General features: G+C 47.8%; 1 long non-coding RNA gene across 2 annotated transcripts in view; it reads left to right on the top strand.

Moving 5' to 3' along the window:
* The window catches only part of LOC143835086 (uncharacterized), a 135130-nt gene that overhangs the window by 5528 nt on the left and 113337 nt on the right, over positions 1-16265 (top strand). For both annotated transcript variants that reach the window (XR_013229987.1, XR_013229986.1), the window contains exons 3-4: positions 3030-3075; positions 15926-15970. This is a non-coding gene — a long non-coding RNA (uncharacterized LOC143835086). The remainder of the gene's footprint in view (positions 1-3029; positions 3076-15925; positions 15971-16265) is intronic.

Here is a 16265-nt window from a genome sequence, read left to right on the forward strand (position 1 = left end):
GGAGGGTCCTGCATAGTGCAGGGGGTTGGACTAGATGGCCCATGAGGTCCCTCCCAACTCTATGATTCTATATTTTCCGGACCTTGAAATGGCCATGGAGAGCTTCTATTTGCCCTGCTGAAGAAACTTAGGGATTGTCCATCCATATGCATTCATTCCCCCAGTGGGGCCAATAGTGACTGCTCTGGACTCTTTCTAGTCTGAATCAGATCCTAGTTCCCGTGGTAATTCAGCTTCAGCACAGAGCTTCCAGCACTAGTCTGTTTGACAGGACACAGGACAGACCTGTAACCAGTGTAGCGTGTTATCCAGCCCTCTGAATCTGATCACCTGCATTAGGTACATGCATTTGATTACCCGTTACTGGGCTAATTTCTGAATCAAAAACACTGAGGACTAGCATTCATTGCAGCCTATTCTGTCTTTGTGAGATATATGGATCGTTGTCATGGTGCAGAGCCAAAGGGCTCTGGAAGGCAGGAAGTATAACGTGCGATGCTGCTATGCAAAGCTCAGCTCTACAAGACAAAGAACAAATCCAAATGCAAAGTTTATCTTTGTTATTACTAGCGGTAGAAAGTGCGATCGAGTCCCAGTTGAGAGACACCATAGGGCAGGCTTCCTTGAGGGCCCGGGAATGGGTGGGAATTAATTAATTTTTAATATTTTAAAAAAATGTGTTAAACATGTATTTGGTGATATTTTATTTGTTTATTTTTAAATATGTATCCCGCCTCTCTTGACAAATGTCACCTCGTGGCGGATTACAGCATAAAAGCATAAAACCCATTAAAACATTTAGAAATACAGTTATAAGATGGCGGTCTAACTCAACAATAAATCTCCAACCCAACTCAGCTAATCCCAACCAGGACCAATAACACGTCCTAATGATGTATTAGGCGCCTCTTGTGGTGCAGAGTATTAAGCGGCAGAAATGCTATCTGAAGCTGTCTGCCCATGAGGTTGGGAGTTCGATCCCAGCTGCCACTCAAGGTTGACTCAGACTTCCATCCTTTCGAGGTTTGTAAAATGAGTACCCAGTTTGCTGGGGGGTAAATGGTAATAACTGGGGAAAGCACTGGCAAGGCCACTCTGTATTGAGTCTGCCATGGAAACGCTGGAGGGCGTCACCCCAAGGGTCAGACATGACTCGGTGCTTGCACAGGGGATACCTTTACCTTTAATGATGTATTATTGGGACATGGTCTTCCGCGTTCAATATGAGAAAGCATAGGATAGAGCGTGACCACCTGGTTGTAACGCCTGTTAATCTCCCCGGCCTCAACCAAATGCCTGGCTGAAGAGCTCCGTCTTGCAGGCCCTGCAGAACCTAGATAGCTCCTTCAGGGCCCTTATATATGCTCATGTCGACCTGCCCCCTCTCCCCCAAATGGCCAGTGATCGGCCTGGAGGGGGTGGGAAGAGGAAGGGCCCCAAGTGAGCATGGACACAGCTATGCCTCTTAATCAAGTTCTGCACAAGCACAATACTTCTGGGATTTCTTGAGGCCTGAAGAAAGTTTCAGAGGTTTCTCAGTGGTAAAAAAAAAGTTGAGAAAGGATGCCATAAGGTTTGCAAGGCAAGAGAGCAATACAGGTGGTTTCCCATTGGTTACCTCTGCAGAGCAACTCTGCACTTCATTGGTGGTTTCCCATCCAAGTATTAACCAGAGCTGACCCTGCATAGCATTCAAGATCTGATCAATCGGGCTGACTTCAGCCATCCAGGGTATAATCTGCACTGGGCTTTTTATCCACAGTGCCCCCGAATGAAAGAAAGTCATCTACACGTTATTCAATTTCCATTCTGACTTTTAGCACTTAAAATTTTCCCTCTGCAATGTCTATGATGGATCCGCAGTGACACTACCTTTCCCCCCACAATATCCAGGAGCGGATATAACTCGCTAGAATCCCCAGGCAATAGAAATCACTTCTCTTAATGGGTTTGCTGGTGCCCATTTGCTTTTTCAACAAAACATGGCCTTTCCCAAATATGTAGCCAGCCCTGATGTTTTCCCACCTCCTTGGGGCAGCAGGTATATCAGAAAAGCCTGGGGGGCATCCCAACTGCAGTGGCTCCAGATTGTAGTCCAAATCAGGTTCCACGTTTTGACTCTTATTTTCAAAACCCTAAACCAGACTTTCTCAACCAGAGTTTCATGAAACCCTGGAGTTTCTTAAGGGTCTTGGAAGGGTTTCCTGAATGGGTAGGAATTAATTAATTTTGCATTTACGTTTTAAATTTGTTAAATACTTATCGGGTGATGTGAAAAAATATGGTCATGTCTGGAGGGGGTTGGAAAGGGGAGGGGCCCTGGGTGGACGTGTCCACAGCTCTGCTTCCCAACCATATTCTACACAGTCATGGCATTTCTGGGGTTTCTCGAAGCCTGGAGAACGTTTCAAGGGGTTTTCAATGGTAAAAAGTTTGAGAAAGGCTGGTTTCTATGATAGCTTTTATGTTAATTAATATTGTTTTAAAACCTGTTTTCACCCACCCTGAAGCATCAAGGGAAGGGTGGGTAATAAAAGTAAAATAATAATTATTATTATATTAAAATAAATGATTACCTTCCTTGGGTCTTTAATGTAACCCATTGAGAAACAGCTGCCCCTATCATAAGATAATACAACCGTCCAGCATTTTGGGATTGTCCCCAGCACCCCATGACAGCCCTTTTGTCATTATCCTGCATTTTGTGGTAGCACTCCAAATTTCAAAAGCATCAGCAGGCTCAATGTATTTGGGGACCCCCCCCCCCACTTGATCCTCTACTGGCTCACAACTATTTGGCCACACCAGTAATCCTTTAGCCCTTCTGTTGTAATACAGATTAAAAGGACTGCTCGATCATTTTTTAGCTCAAACATTCTTTGTTCTGGTTCCGCCCCTCCCTAAATGAAAATTCGTATGTCAAAGAAGACACAAACACACACACACACGGACACTGTTTCTCGTTTTAAGCTGTCGTGTTATTTTCATATGTTTACAGCAGGTGACGTTCCCTTCCCTCCTTCTCACAGGTTCAGCACCCTGGGCCATGGAAATGCATTGCTGGCTGCCACAAAGGTAATTAGCCCCACCACGAGTAATAATTGCTGAGGCACTTGGTCATGGAAACGCTTCTGACAGGAGTCACACCACTCCCCAAAGTAACTTAGCAGCCTCATCTTCCATCTATGACTCCTGAAAGAACTTGACAGGATTCTGCCCATAAGTCACTGGATGACTTTTCATGATGCTCCTCTGAACTATGCAGGATGAATCAAGATTAGGTGTAAACACACAGAGTCGAAAACTGTATTACCAAGCCTTACTATAGCCGGTGACACGCTAACCAACAGACAGGTGGCTAAATCAACTGCCATCTATTGAGTATGTTTTTATGGGGCCCTTGAACACAGAACATCGTATAGGGATCCCCCACTTTGTAGCTCTGCGCTAACCCTGTGAGGTGGGCGAGGCTGACAGAATGGCCGGCCAAAGGTCACCCAGCAAGCTTGATAGCAGAGTGGAGACTCAAACCTAGGTCTTTATTTTATTACACACATACACACACACACACAAATTTATATCCCACACATAATACGAAATACATTTAAAACACACATAATACGAAATACATTTAAAACAGAACCTCCTTGGGCTCATTAGCAAATCGAGAGCCAGTGTGGATCTTTAATGACCAGAGTGATGTGCATCTGGCCAGAGACTCCTGTCAGCAGTTCAGCTGCTGCGTTCTGCTCCAGTTTCAGCTTCCAGACCATCCTTGGTATCCCCATGTAGAGTGAATTTGTTGTTGTTGTCAGCCATTCAGTCGAGTCCAACTCTTGGCGATCCCATGGCTCAGCTCTTGCCACGATCTCCAGTCCTGCACCCCCTCCCTCAGCTGTGCAGTGTTCTGGCCAGTGTTAATTTTGATTGTGTCTAGCCACTGTGTTTTCTTTTACCACTTTTACCATTGTATGATATGGCCAAAGTAAGCGAGCTGGAGGGCGTTTCCGCACCTATTAAATATAGTGAAACGCTTAGCTTATGTAGTTGTTATATTCCTGCCCCTCCATATGACGTCGTCAACATCCAGGATCTGGGCAGTAACCGGCCAGCTGCATCCTTCATTTTAAAGCGCAAGTTGGGGAATCACATACAATGGATTCCCCAACTTATTTAGCGCTAGCTAAGGGAGAGCGACCAGCAGGCAATTAGCAGAAGGAAGGTATGGAGGCTCAAACATGCTAAAGATGCCTTCCTCGTCCTGCCCTCACACCCGCCTCCCTCTCCCTTGTTCCCGGGGATGAGAATCTCTTTTTTAAAAGGTCTAACTTTTTGGAGCAACAAATAGGCGGACAAGTGTGCAGGCAATGCCAGAAATAATTCCCTCCCCCTCAAAGTTGTTACACAAAGCATGTCTCTCTAAAGTCTGCCCCCCCTTGAAATCAGGAACAAGATAATTTTTTTAAAGTATCAAGACTCATGCTTGCATAAGGGGTGCCATTCAGAAAGCACTATGCATCAATGATTAGATACATAGGCATTCCAATAGAGAACTTTGAATTACAAAAAAATTAGCGGGCATCACAGGACCTTTAAAACAAGGAGAAAGGGGATTGGCTGCCTGGCTTGATTGACAGGCGGAAGAGAGTCACATGTAAAGCACGTTCCACCATTTCCAGCAGACGATGTGGAGGGTGAGAAGCGCAAAAAGGTGGAAGATTAGAGAGAGACAGCAAAAAGGTGAGGGGCCGGGAGGTGCGATAATGTTTAGCACTACACCAGCTGATGCAACACTATTTTTGCCAATGTGTGTAAATGCCCGGAATTTCATTATTTTACCTACCAAAGATACATCAGACTTTATGCGCTGTAGTATTTCCTTGTTTGCGACTTTTGCTGTCCACGGAACCCGCAGAAGCCTTCTCCAACACCAGAGTTGAAATGAATCGATTCTTCTCTTGTCTGATTATATCATAGATCTAACTGATCTACATTTTGTAGATTCAAGTGGGTAGCCGTGTTGGTCTGAAGCAGCACAAAACAAAATCAGAGTCCAGTGGCACCTTAAAGACCAACAACTCAAAAGCTCACGCTTTGACTAAATCTTGGTTGGTCTTAAAGGTGCCACTGGATTCTGATTTTTTGTTGTGCTACATTTGGTAGTCAGGCTTAGGTACAGGTAAAGGTAAAGGTATCCCCTGTGCAAGCACCGGGTCACGTCTGACCCTTGGGGTGATGCCCTCTAGCGTTTTCATGGCAGACTCAATACGGGGTAGCCTTGCCAGCAGGAATAAAATCCTGTTAGCTTTACTACTAGACTGTTTATTTTTGCGGCTATCGACTAACACAGCTACTTCTCTGAAGTTCTTCTAGTTTGGCTGAAACTATGCATAGCTTTGGTCTTCTGGTTTGTGCTAGGCATGTCAGTCCCCAGAATGGGACTGGGGGACGCCCTGGAATTATAGCTCATCCCCAGACTAAAGAGACCAGTTCCCCTGGAGAATATGGCTGCTTTATGCAACACTGGGATCCCCAAATCACACCCACTCCTGGCTCTACCCCCAAAGTCTCCAGTTAAGTCTCCAACCCAGAGCTAGCAACCCTTGATGGGCTCTGGGGATCCCCTGGAAATATAGTTCATCAAGCAAAAGAGAACAGTTCCCCTGGAGAAAATGGCTGCTTTGGAAGGTGGACGCCGTAACATTATTCTCCACTGAGGTCCCTCCCTGGCCCAAATCTCACCCACTCCTGGCTCCACCCCCAGAATCTCCAGGGATTTCCCAACCCCAAGCTGGCAACTCTAGGCTTACCTCCTTAGTCTCAGAGGAAAGGTAGTGGCTCCCTCATGAGGGAAATGCGGAATGGAGGAGGAAAAGGATGGAAAAGAAGCAACTTCCTGTTTATGTAACAGTCCCCTGAATAGCAGGAAAGGTGGAGGAAGGACAGCTAAGCAGGGCATCCACCCATCCTGCAGTTACCATTACCTTATATAGATGAAAAAAAACCAATGTTTTAAAGGCACATCCTGAGAACTAGGTGATTAGTTTTACTTTGGGTTGAGTCCGGAGACATTCCAAACCCCCTTCTGAAAATAATTACGTGCATATATACACAGATAAAGATATAGGCATAGATATTAGGGATGCCAGCCTCAAGGGTGACCTGGGGATCTCTCAGAATTGTAGCTAATCTCCAGACTAAAAAGATTAGTTCCCCTGGAGAAAAAAAAAAGAATGCTTTGGCGGGGGTATTCCATATATTTATAGTCCTGTGAGGTCCCTTCCTGCCCACTTCGGGCTCCACCCCCAAATCCTCCAGGTATTTCCGAACCCTGTTAGATATAGATGTGGCAACCGCTCTGGCAAAGAGCTGCTTGAGGCAGCTAAATTAAAAATTAAATTAAAACTATAACACAAGAAATACCTTGTTAAAATTAGCCCCTACACGAATAAAGCCATCCTGAGTCATAATCAGTAAACACTTATCAGTGTTAAAATGGCAAGTAACACCTTTCCGGAGAAACATATAACTCATAAAAGCATCATGCAGGTAGGATACAGGGCAAAAACATACAGGTGTGGACAAAGAAAGAGATGGGCTCATACTTTCGACTGACGATGTTTTGAGCTGGTATAAATGCCGCTCCAGGGATAGCTTTGGCCTGATGCTGAGCGGGGAAGGAAACCTGAACGACTTCCTGCCCTGTGTTTTCTTGCTAGAAAAACCAATTGCTTTGACTCCTGTTGAGGAATATTTGCGGGTACAGAAGGACACAAATCCACGAAGCACTTTGAAAATATAATGCCGTTTAAATATAAATCCACGTCTGGCTCTGCAGCTCTGCGTTCACCATCTTCCCTTTTCATGGGGTTTAATTTTTGTACCATTGTTTATTGTGGAGTTCATGTTTCTGATTGTGTACTGTACCTTTGATTAAAGGTAAAGGTATCCCCTGTGCAAGCACCGAGTCATGTCTGACCCTTGGGGTGACGCCCTCTAGGGTTTTCATGGCAGACTCAATACGGGGTGGTTTGCCAGTGCCTTCCCCAGTCATTACCGTTTACCCCCCAGCAAGCTGAGTACTCATTTTACCGACCTCAGAAGGCTGAGTCAACCTTGAGTATGTGTGCAGGGAGGTGGAGTTAAGTTTGTCAGTTTCAGGGATCGAACTCCCAACCTCATGGGATCGAACTCCCAACCTCATGGGCAGAGCTTTCAGACAACATTTCTGCTGCCTTACCACTCTGCGCCACAAGAGGCTAATACCTTTGATTACCATGCCTGAATTTGTATTCTCCTATTTTTGTGTTGCTGTTGTCTCTCCTGCGAGTTCCCTCCGTATTGTGCTCTTCTTCCTGGTAGTGGCTGGAGATTTCCCAGTATTATAACCCATCTTCAGAAGATAGAGATTAGTTCCCAGGGATGCTTTGGAAGGTGAACTCTATGGCATTATTACCTGTTGTGCCCTTTCCCTCCCCAAATACTACCCTCCCCTGGCTCCACCCCCACGATCTGCAGGTATTTCCCAACCCAGGGCTGGCACCCCTATGTGGGGAGGGTGGATTCAGTAGTGTCACGCCCTGCTGAAAGAGAGCTCTCACCTCCCGAAGCTTAACTCCCATCAAATCTCCTGCTATTCTCCAACCCCCAATTGGAAATCCTGTATGATTGGAATCAGCCTCTGTCAGGGAGAAGATCAGGGCTGCCAGCTCTGAGTTGGGAAATGCCTGGAGACTTGGGGAGTGGAGCCACGAGGGGGTGGGATTTGAGATGGGGAAGGGCACAGCAGGTTATAATTCCATAGAGTCCACTTTACAAATCATCCCTTTTCTCCAAGGGAACTCTTTAGTATGGAGATGAGCTATAATTCCAGGGGATCCCCAGGCTCCACCTGGAGGCTGGCATCCCTATCTGGAATTTCTCCAACTGAAGTTGGCAACTCTACCTTGCCTCTTTTCCCTAAGTTGCCCCTTGACCACCTGGATCTTGAAGAAGAGCTTGTTTTTTTATACCTCACTTTTCACTACTTGAAGGAATCTTAATGTGGCTTTCAATCGCCTTCCCTTCTTCTCCCCACAACAGACACCTTGTAAGGTAGGTGAGCACGAGGGAACTCTGAGAGAACTGCTCTGTGAGAACCGCTCTGGCAGGTCTGTGACTAGCCCAACTGGCTGCATGTGGAGGGGTGGGGAATCAAACCTGGTTCTCCAGATTAGAAGCTGCCGTTCTTAACCAGACACCAAGCTGGCTCACTCTCCCTTTGAACTGAAGGTTGCCAACCTCCAGGTGGGGGGGGGTGAAGATCTCCTGGAATAACTGTTGATCTCCAGACTATATACATAACTTATTTCCTATTTATAACTTTTATTCCCCTTCTCCTGGTGAAAAGGCCTGCTTTGGAGGGTAGCCTGCATGGCATTATGCCATACCAAGGTCCCGGTCTTCCCTAATTCCCTTTCTTCCGGGCTCCACCCTTAAATTTCTGTGTGTTCTCAAGCTGGGAGAGAGCAACACTCTCTGAACTTTCTGTCCTTACCCTTGGGTGGACTAAGGGTTGCCAGCTCTGGGTCCGGAAATACCTGGAAACTTTGGGGGTGGAGCCAGGAGTGGGCAGGATCTGGGAGAGTAATGCTATGGAGTCCATTCTCCAAATCAGCCATTTTCTCAGGGGAACTGATCTCTGTAGTATTATGATTATTACTTTTAGTGTAATGTAATAACAATAACAATATAAGTCTATTTGTATAGCCCCCCCTTCCTTGTTGGCTCAAGGGGTGGTAACAACAAGCACAAGAAATCATGCTATGAAGTGCACCCTCCAAATCAGTCATTGTGTCCAGGGAACCACCTCTGTTTTTATTGTAGTTGTTGTCATTTTCTATGGAGTCCACCCTCCAAAGCAGCCGTTTCGTCCAGAGAAATTCATCTCCTTAGTCAGTTCAAAGGGAGAGTGAGCCAGCTTGGTGTCTGGTTAAGAACGGCAGCTTCTAATCTGGAGAACCAGGTTTGATTCCCCACTCCTCCACATGCAGCCAGTTGGGCTTGTCACAGAGCTGCTAGAGCGGTTCTCACAGAGCAGTTCTCTCAGAGTTCCCTCGTGCTCACCTACCTTACAAGGTGTCTGTTGTGGGGAGAAGAAGGGAAGGCAATTGGAAGCCACTTTAAGATTCCTTCAAGTAGTGAAAAGTGAGGTATAAAAAATTCATCTCCTTAGTCTGGAGATGAGCTTTAATTCCAGGGGATCCCCAGCTCCCACCTGAAGGCTGGTGTCAAGAGTAGCCAGTTCTGGGATGGGAAATACCTGGAGCCTTTGGGGGTAGAAGCAGGATTTGGGGCGGGAAGGGACTTCAGTGGAGTATAAAGCCAAGGAGTCCCCCCTCCAAAGCAGCTTTTTCTCCGTGGGAACGGATCTCTTTCGTCTAGAGATGAGCTGTCACTGCAGGGGATCCCCAAGTCCCACTTGGGGACTGACATCCCTCAAGAGAATCATGACCTGGTTTACAAGGGTTCCTTGAAGGATTGCGTGGAGACAGTATACAGGAAGCGCTCTGAACACGCCTTAAAACCCTCTCCCAAAGTGAAATGCCCATGAAATCAGGGGCGGCCGTGGAGCGGTGGGCCGCCCCGCAAACCAGCGTGGGCCGGAATTGCCCTTTTAAGCCCACCAATGTTTTGGTCCGGGCTCCTTCCCTCCTCCCCCTTCTTTCTTCCCCAGCCCAGGCTGATGTAATGCTTTAGTAAGTTTCCAGCCTGAGTCACATGGTCGCCTGTGAGGTCAGAGTCGTCTTGGGTGGCTTTGTTTGTCTGTCTGCCTCCTTCCCCTGCCCTGTGCCAGAGCCGCTTTCCGTGGCTCGTGTGAACGTGGCACCGGCTGGCCCAGGGCCAAAGCCTTGCTTCCAGGCAAGGGCTTCTGATTGGCTCCGCCGCTGTTTCTGTGAGGCCGTGTTTCCCTGGCTGCCTGCCCTGATTGGTTAGTTGTGTTATGGTTTGAGGTTGTGCACCCCCCCCCATGCACCATCACACACTGAAATCTTATAGGGGGTGGTGAATAGACCATATATTTCGCCCCCAGCTGGGATTTTAGAAGGCGCCTGTATTGCACGGCAGGGTGCTCTCCTCCCCTTACCATCCACCTAGAGAACTGGATCCCCCCCTTTTTTATTTTCCAGGTCACAGAGGGACAAGGGGGAGGCGGAGGAGAATGTGCAGCATGTGTGCTAATCTCTGCATGAGTCGGGAAGGCTTTGGCAAACAATTAACCATCCTCTCCCGCGGCTCAGCTGCTGTTTCCCAAAATAGCTGCTCCTGCGTGGAGGGAAGAAGGAGTCAGGACAATGCTGGATTTTTGCATTCAAAAAAAAAGAGAGAGAGAGAGAGAAGAAAACAGCAGCTTTGATTTGTGGTGACTGCAGAGCAGGTGAGGACGAAGGAGACCTTCCCTACAGAGGGGGCATAAATCAAATCAGTGGAGAGGGAGCCGCAGCCCCACCCGGACGGAATGGGAGAAGGGAGCGCCAGACGCTGTCGACAGGAAACAGCTTGCGGTTGCCATCCCACAATTGCACAAAGGTGCGCTGGTGACAGATTTGTTGATGTCCAATGTGTCATCCGCTGAAAAAGTCCTTAGCGCAGCCCCCAAGGGGTGAATATCCTCTCAGAAGAATGCCTGACGTGATATCCGGGGCTGGCGAAAAAACAACAAACCAGCCACGCGACTTGGACGCACATCTAGCCTGCCCGATCTTGTCCGGGATTGATGCAAAGGCATCTCTAGCACCATATTCACAGCTCTGATCGGCGTGGGGGTGGGGGGAATTGATGGCAGAAAGCGCAGTCATAAGTAGGCAGCCAGCTCATGGTGACCCCAAGGGTAGAGTCTCTGGCCGGACGCACATCACTTCAGTCTTGAAAGATCCGCACTGGCTCCCTGTTTGCTACAGAGACCAATTCAAGTCGTTGGTGTTAATGTATAAAGGCTTAAACGGTTTGGGCCCCGCTTCTTTGAAGGAACATGCAGACCTGTCGGAGCACTGAGATCTCAAGGAGAGAGCCTTCTTGTAATTCCACCTCTCTCAGAGGTATGAAGGGCGGTGACGTGCAGGAGGGCCTTTTCTGCGGTGGCCCCTGAACTGCGGAACAGCCTCCCTTTGGTGATTTGCCAGGCGCCTTCATTCTATGGTTTTTGGTGCCTGATGAAAACATACCATTCAGGCCTTTGATATTTAGTTTCCTCTGTGTGCTGTCCTGCTAGGGTGTGGGGGAGGGAGGGGGTTATATTTTTAAATCTACGCCAAGCCACGCTACTCATGCCTCAGAACACCTAGCCACAGTGATCCAGGCAACGGTCACCTCTAGGTTGGATTTCTGCAACTCACTCTACGGAGGCCTGCCCTTATCCTTGACCCGGAAACTCCAACTGGTACAGAATGGGTCAGCCAGGATTCTCACGGGAACACCTTGGAGGGCCCACATACGGCCCACGTTCCAACAGCTGCACTGGCTACCAGTCGGCTACCAGATCAAGCTTAAGGTTCTGGTAATGACCTTCAAGGCCATACGTCTGGGCCCTGAGTATCTGAGAAACCGCCTCTCTGCCTATGCCTCCAAAAGAACTTTACGCTCCTCCAACAACAATAAATGATCCCTGGCCCTAGGGAAGCTTGCCTGTCAGTGTCTAGAGCCAGGGCTTTCTCGGTCTTGGCCCCTACCTGGTGGAACAAACTCCCAGAGGACATCAGGACCCTGCTGGAGCTAAAGAAAGCAGTGATGTTTGTGAGCATGACGGGAGACTAAACAGATTTGTGGCTAATAGGCCCATCCGAGCGCCTGCTTGGCATGCAGGTTGCAGATTCAACCCCTAGCCCTGCCTGTTAAAAGGATCCAGTGGTTGATAATGTGAAAGGCCCCCTGTCAGAGGGCTTTTCTGCATGCCATAAATTTAGTGTCATGCTTACCATCTGAAGATGCTGTATTCCAGCCGTTTCACATGATGTCACCAACTTCCCGCCTCTGGCCAGCAAACTGCTCACTACATCCGCCATTTTAAAGCGTGAGTTGGTGAATCCCAAAAAGTGGATTCACCAACCCAAAAAGCGCTATCCCCCAGCAGGCCACTAGCCAAAGAAATGTATGGAGGCGAAGAAGCGCTACCTCCACCTCCAATGTCCTGCCCTCGCACCTGCCTCCGTCTCCCCTCTTCCTGGAACGGGAAGTTCTTTTTAAAAACGGAGAACCACCTGGAGCAAGGAATAGGTGGACACACACCTTGTTTGTGATTGTCTGAGCCTCTGAAGTTTCGGATAGTTGTTTAAACAAATAAGTCTATTAAAAAAACATGGGGGCAGTCTCTGGAAGTTCATGTGTCCATCAGCCATGCCGGGAGGGGACTGGTAGGTGACAGTGGTAGGCAGGCCAAAGCAAGACAAGACTAAAGCGCCTTGCTCTCTCTTCTCACGTTTCCAGCAGCGAGGGAGGAGTGCAAAAACTGCAAAAAGAGCTCAGAAACATTCGAGACAGCTGGGGAGGTGTGGAGTTCTGGTGAACTGTAATTATTTCTCGCGCTCTGCCATAGAGCAGGCTTCATACGATAATGCCCGATGTGCGGAAAAGCCCTGAGTCCTGGGGAGATGCTGCCAGTCAGAGCAGACGATACTGACCTGGATAGACCAACTTCAGTAAGGGGCAGTTCCTTGTATGACTGATGGAAGGGAACCTCCACAGCCAGAGGCAACAGACCTCGGGAAAAACAACATGGGGGAGGTTTGTCTGCCTGGCCACTGCAGCCAGGAGCATTGAACCCATCCCAGGGCTTGCGACAACATTCGGGTGCTGTCCACGATCGATGATAAACAGCCTTAATGACATGATATATTTTTCTTCTTTATGGGGAGTTGCTCTTTTTTCGTAGTCCACAGCTATGGGAACAAAACAGCACGCACTGAGATGCTCATTTGAGACCAAAACATGATGCCCATCCCCTTTTTTTACCCAGCATTGAGAAAAACGCACCAGGCGCATGGACCTTTTGTTACCGAGGAAGGTGCTTTTGTGAGAAGCAGGTAGGACAGAACCGTTACAAGGGCAGACACTGTCTGTAACAACAAGGTGAACAGATTTGCCATTGAAGTTGGCCTCCTCTCTTTCCCCCATGGAGATCTTGGCTGCCTCGAGGCAAGCTTTGGAAAGGGAAGCAGCCACCCTGGGGCTGTGCACGAAGCCTAAGCCCTCGCAGGCGCTATTAAGTTGACAGAAATCACCCCTCCCTGGAAGTCGGCAGGGTGAGAAGCCACGTAATGAGCTGTCCGCATTTGACTGCGGAAATCAGTTTGGGATGTCCAGGTATCCGAAAAGCCTCTCTCCAGATTAAAGAATCCCCTCTGCAGAAGGCTGACAACAAAGATCTTCCCCTAATAAGCAGGAAGAGCCTTTATCCAACCCCCCCCCCGAAAAAAAATCAGATCAAAGGGGGCCGACAGGATGAGCCAGAAAGGGCTGCTTGAACTGCTGACTCCGGCTCTCCGTTTCTCCTGTGATCAGGTATCTGGCGCTAGAGCCATGCGTCTTCATGGCTCTCTGCCTCGCCTGTGAGCGTCTCACAATAATGAGCAGAAGCCCAACCACAGGAGACTGTCTTTGAAATGTTCAGCGCAATGCCAATTTATATTTTTTTCCCCTGAAGAGAAAAGGGGGGGGGGTGAGATAGACTCGCCCCCCCCTCCCCACCGATTCTCCCAGCGTACTTAAAAGAAGAGTTCCCGTAAGGCTTTCAGCTTCTAACAACCTAATGCTGGGTGACAATAGAACACCTGAGGGAGAAGACGGTAGGCCGGGCCTCAGGAGTTCCACTTGAGTTCACAATGAAAACCAAATTGGCCAGGCAAAAAAGGGGAACAAAAGGACTCCGGGGCGACAGAAGGAGATTGGCAAATGAAGCCAGGGTCCAGCAGGCTGACCAGGCCGGATTTAAAAAGGAACACACAAAAAGAGGACCAAAGAGATTTTGTTCTTGCATTCGCAAAAGAAAAAGCAGCCTTAAATGGCTGTTGAGACCAGTCAGAGACCCTGTAGGCAGCTAGTGACTCTGTGTGTGTATGTGTGTGTGTGATAGAGAGACAGACAGACAGACAGACAGAAAATAATGCATTTTGTAGTGTTTATTGGGAGATTTCCCTGACCTGGATAGCCCAGGCTAGACCCATCTTGTGAGCTAACAGAATCTAAGGAGGGTCGGTCCTGGCTAGTATTTGGATGAGATGCCACCAAGGAACGCCAGGATCACGATGCCGAGGTAGGCTCTGGGGGGCCAAACTACACATTACACCGGTTTTGGGTCTGCCCTGTGTCTTCTCGGACAGCTCCATGCTCAAACAATTTCCAAGTGTGCAGGATTCTGATTCAGATCAGAAAAAGCCCAGGGGAATTACTGTTTACCCCAGTGGGGGAGCATTATACACAATGATGATGGGCAATAGCTAAGTTTCCTAGCAGGGCTGATAGCAGTTCTCCATGGCCGTTGTGAGGATAGGAAAACGGCATGAGCTCCTTTCCATTGTGAACCCTGGCTCCAATCCAGACTGGTCCTCCATGCTTTTTGGAGTTTAATTTCCACTTGGAACTCCCAGAGTACCTCTGTTCAACAGGAGCTGTGGTAGGAATAGGGTACGTGGGGCCTCCATGGGATTGCTCCATGTTTACAGGGATTCTATGCCCATTTCTTACAGGTGACAATGCCCAGCATAACCTGATCTTGGAAGCTAAGATGGGTTGGCCCTGGTTAATATTTGTATGAGAGACCACGAAGAAATACCAGGGTCGCTAGGCAGAATCAGGCAATGGCAAACCACCTTTAAAGTCTCTAACCTTGAAAACCCTACAGGATCTCCTTAAGATCAGCTGGGATTTGACATTCATTCATTCATTCATTCATTCATTCATTCATTCATTCATTCATTCATTCATTCATTCATTCATTGATTCATTGAGAATGAGATTTATATTACCACCGCTCCTAACAACTGGCTCACGGAGGTTTACAATATTGTCATATAAATCATACAATAATAATATAACCCCATAAAATCCCATTAAAACCCCATTAAAACGTACAAGTCATGGCAATACAACTCTTTATCCATGGTTCCTCTATTTGTGAAACAGCCTGGGGGGGGTGTAATGTGTCCAGCTGTCCAAGTTGGAATAGGGCCAATCAGGGTGCAGCCAGCAAAGCTGCCCCTGCAGCTCCCACCCTCCATCCCTGAACTCTAGCCTCTTTGCTCTCAGACACGCCTCAGTGCCTGGAGCCAGCAGCAGGTAAGGAGAGAGTGCCCTGGGCAAAGTGGTCATGGTGGAGGGCCTCTTGGCCTGCTAACCAGGGCCAGCTAACCAGGGCCTCCCGGCCTGCTAAGGAGCTCTGTCCCAGGCCTGCTAACAAGCTTGCGAGCCCCCGCCCACCCCACTTGATCCAGCTGCAAGCTGTGGCCCAAAGCCACCTTAAGCTGCCTGGCGGGGGGCCAGGGGAGGGGATCATTTCAAGGCCCGTTCTTAGGAATGGGCTTTGAAGCTAGCATAATATAATTTACATCCGACACAAGCCCCTTGGGTGGGATGATGTCAAGGGGGCCCACAGGATCAAATCCGGTCTAATACTGGTCCCAGTCCTAAGGGGAGAACAAAGAGAACAAACCCAGCAGCAATATCTCTTTCAAAACTTTTCAGCTGTCTGTGAGAGTAAGAACCTGGCTCCGGCTACATAGCGTGTGTTTTTAAGAATGTGAATTTCTTCATATCAGTAGTAGTGCTACAAATCTCTTTGAACATGCAGCAGCAGTCCAACTTTGCAGGTCTAATGTGACACTGACAGAAACCTTTCTCTGATACTAAACCTGCTGTCAATTCCTTATAAAATAAAACACTTTATTTTTTGCAGGTATATCCTTACATTGGACTTTCTGCTACATTTCCCACAAGTCAGGTAAGTACACTGTAGTGGAATTCAATCTTTTTTAGTCCTCTCCCTCCCCAAAAAATGTTTCTTCATCTTGAAAAATATATTATTTATAGCCGGGCAGGCTTTTAAAGAGCCAAACCACATCAAAATCCAGAGCAAGAAATCAGCAAAGAACCAGTATAAGAAAGACAATGAGTATACCAAATATATAGTTTATTGTTACTGATCATTGACATCTTCTTGATTAATAATCCAAGTTTCTGCATCCCAAAGACAGATTGTGGTAGTTCCTTTATTGGGAAGTGGCATAGACAAGTTT

Source organism: Paroedura picta, chromosome 4, assembly GCF_049243985.1.
Source record: "Paroedura picta isolate Pp20150507F chromosome 4, Ppicta_v3.0, whole genome shotgun sequence".
In the NCBI taxonomy this organism is placed as follows: Eukaryota; Metazoa; Chordata; class Lepidosauria; order Squamata; family Gekkonidae; genus Paroedura; species Paroedura picta.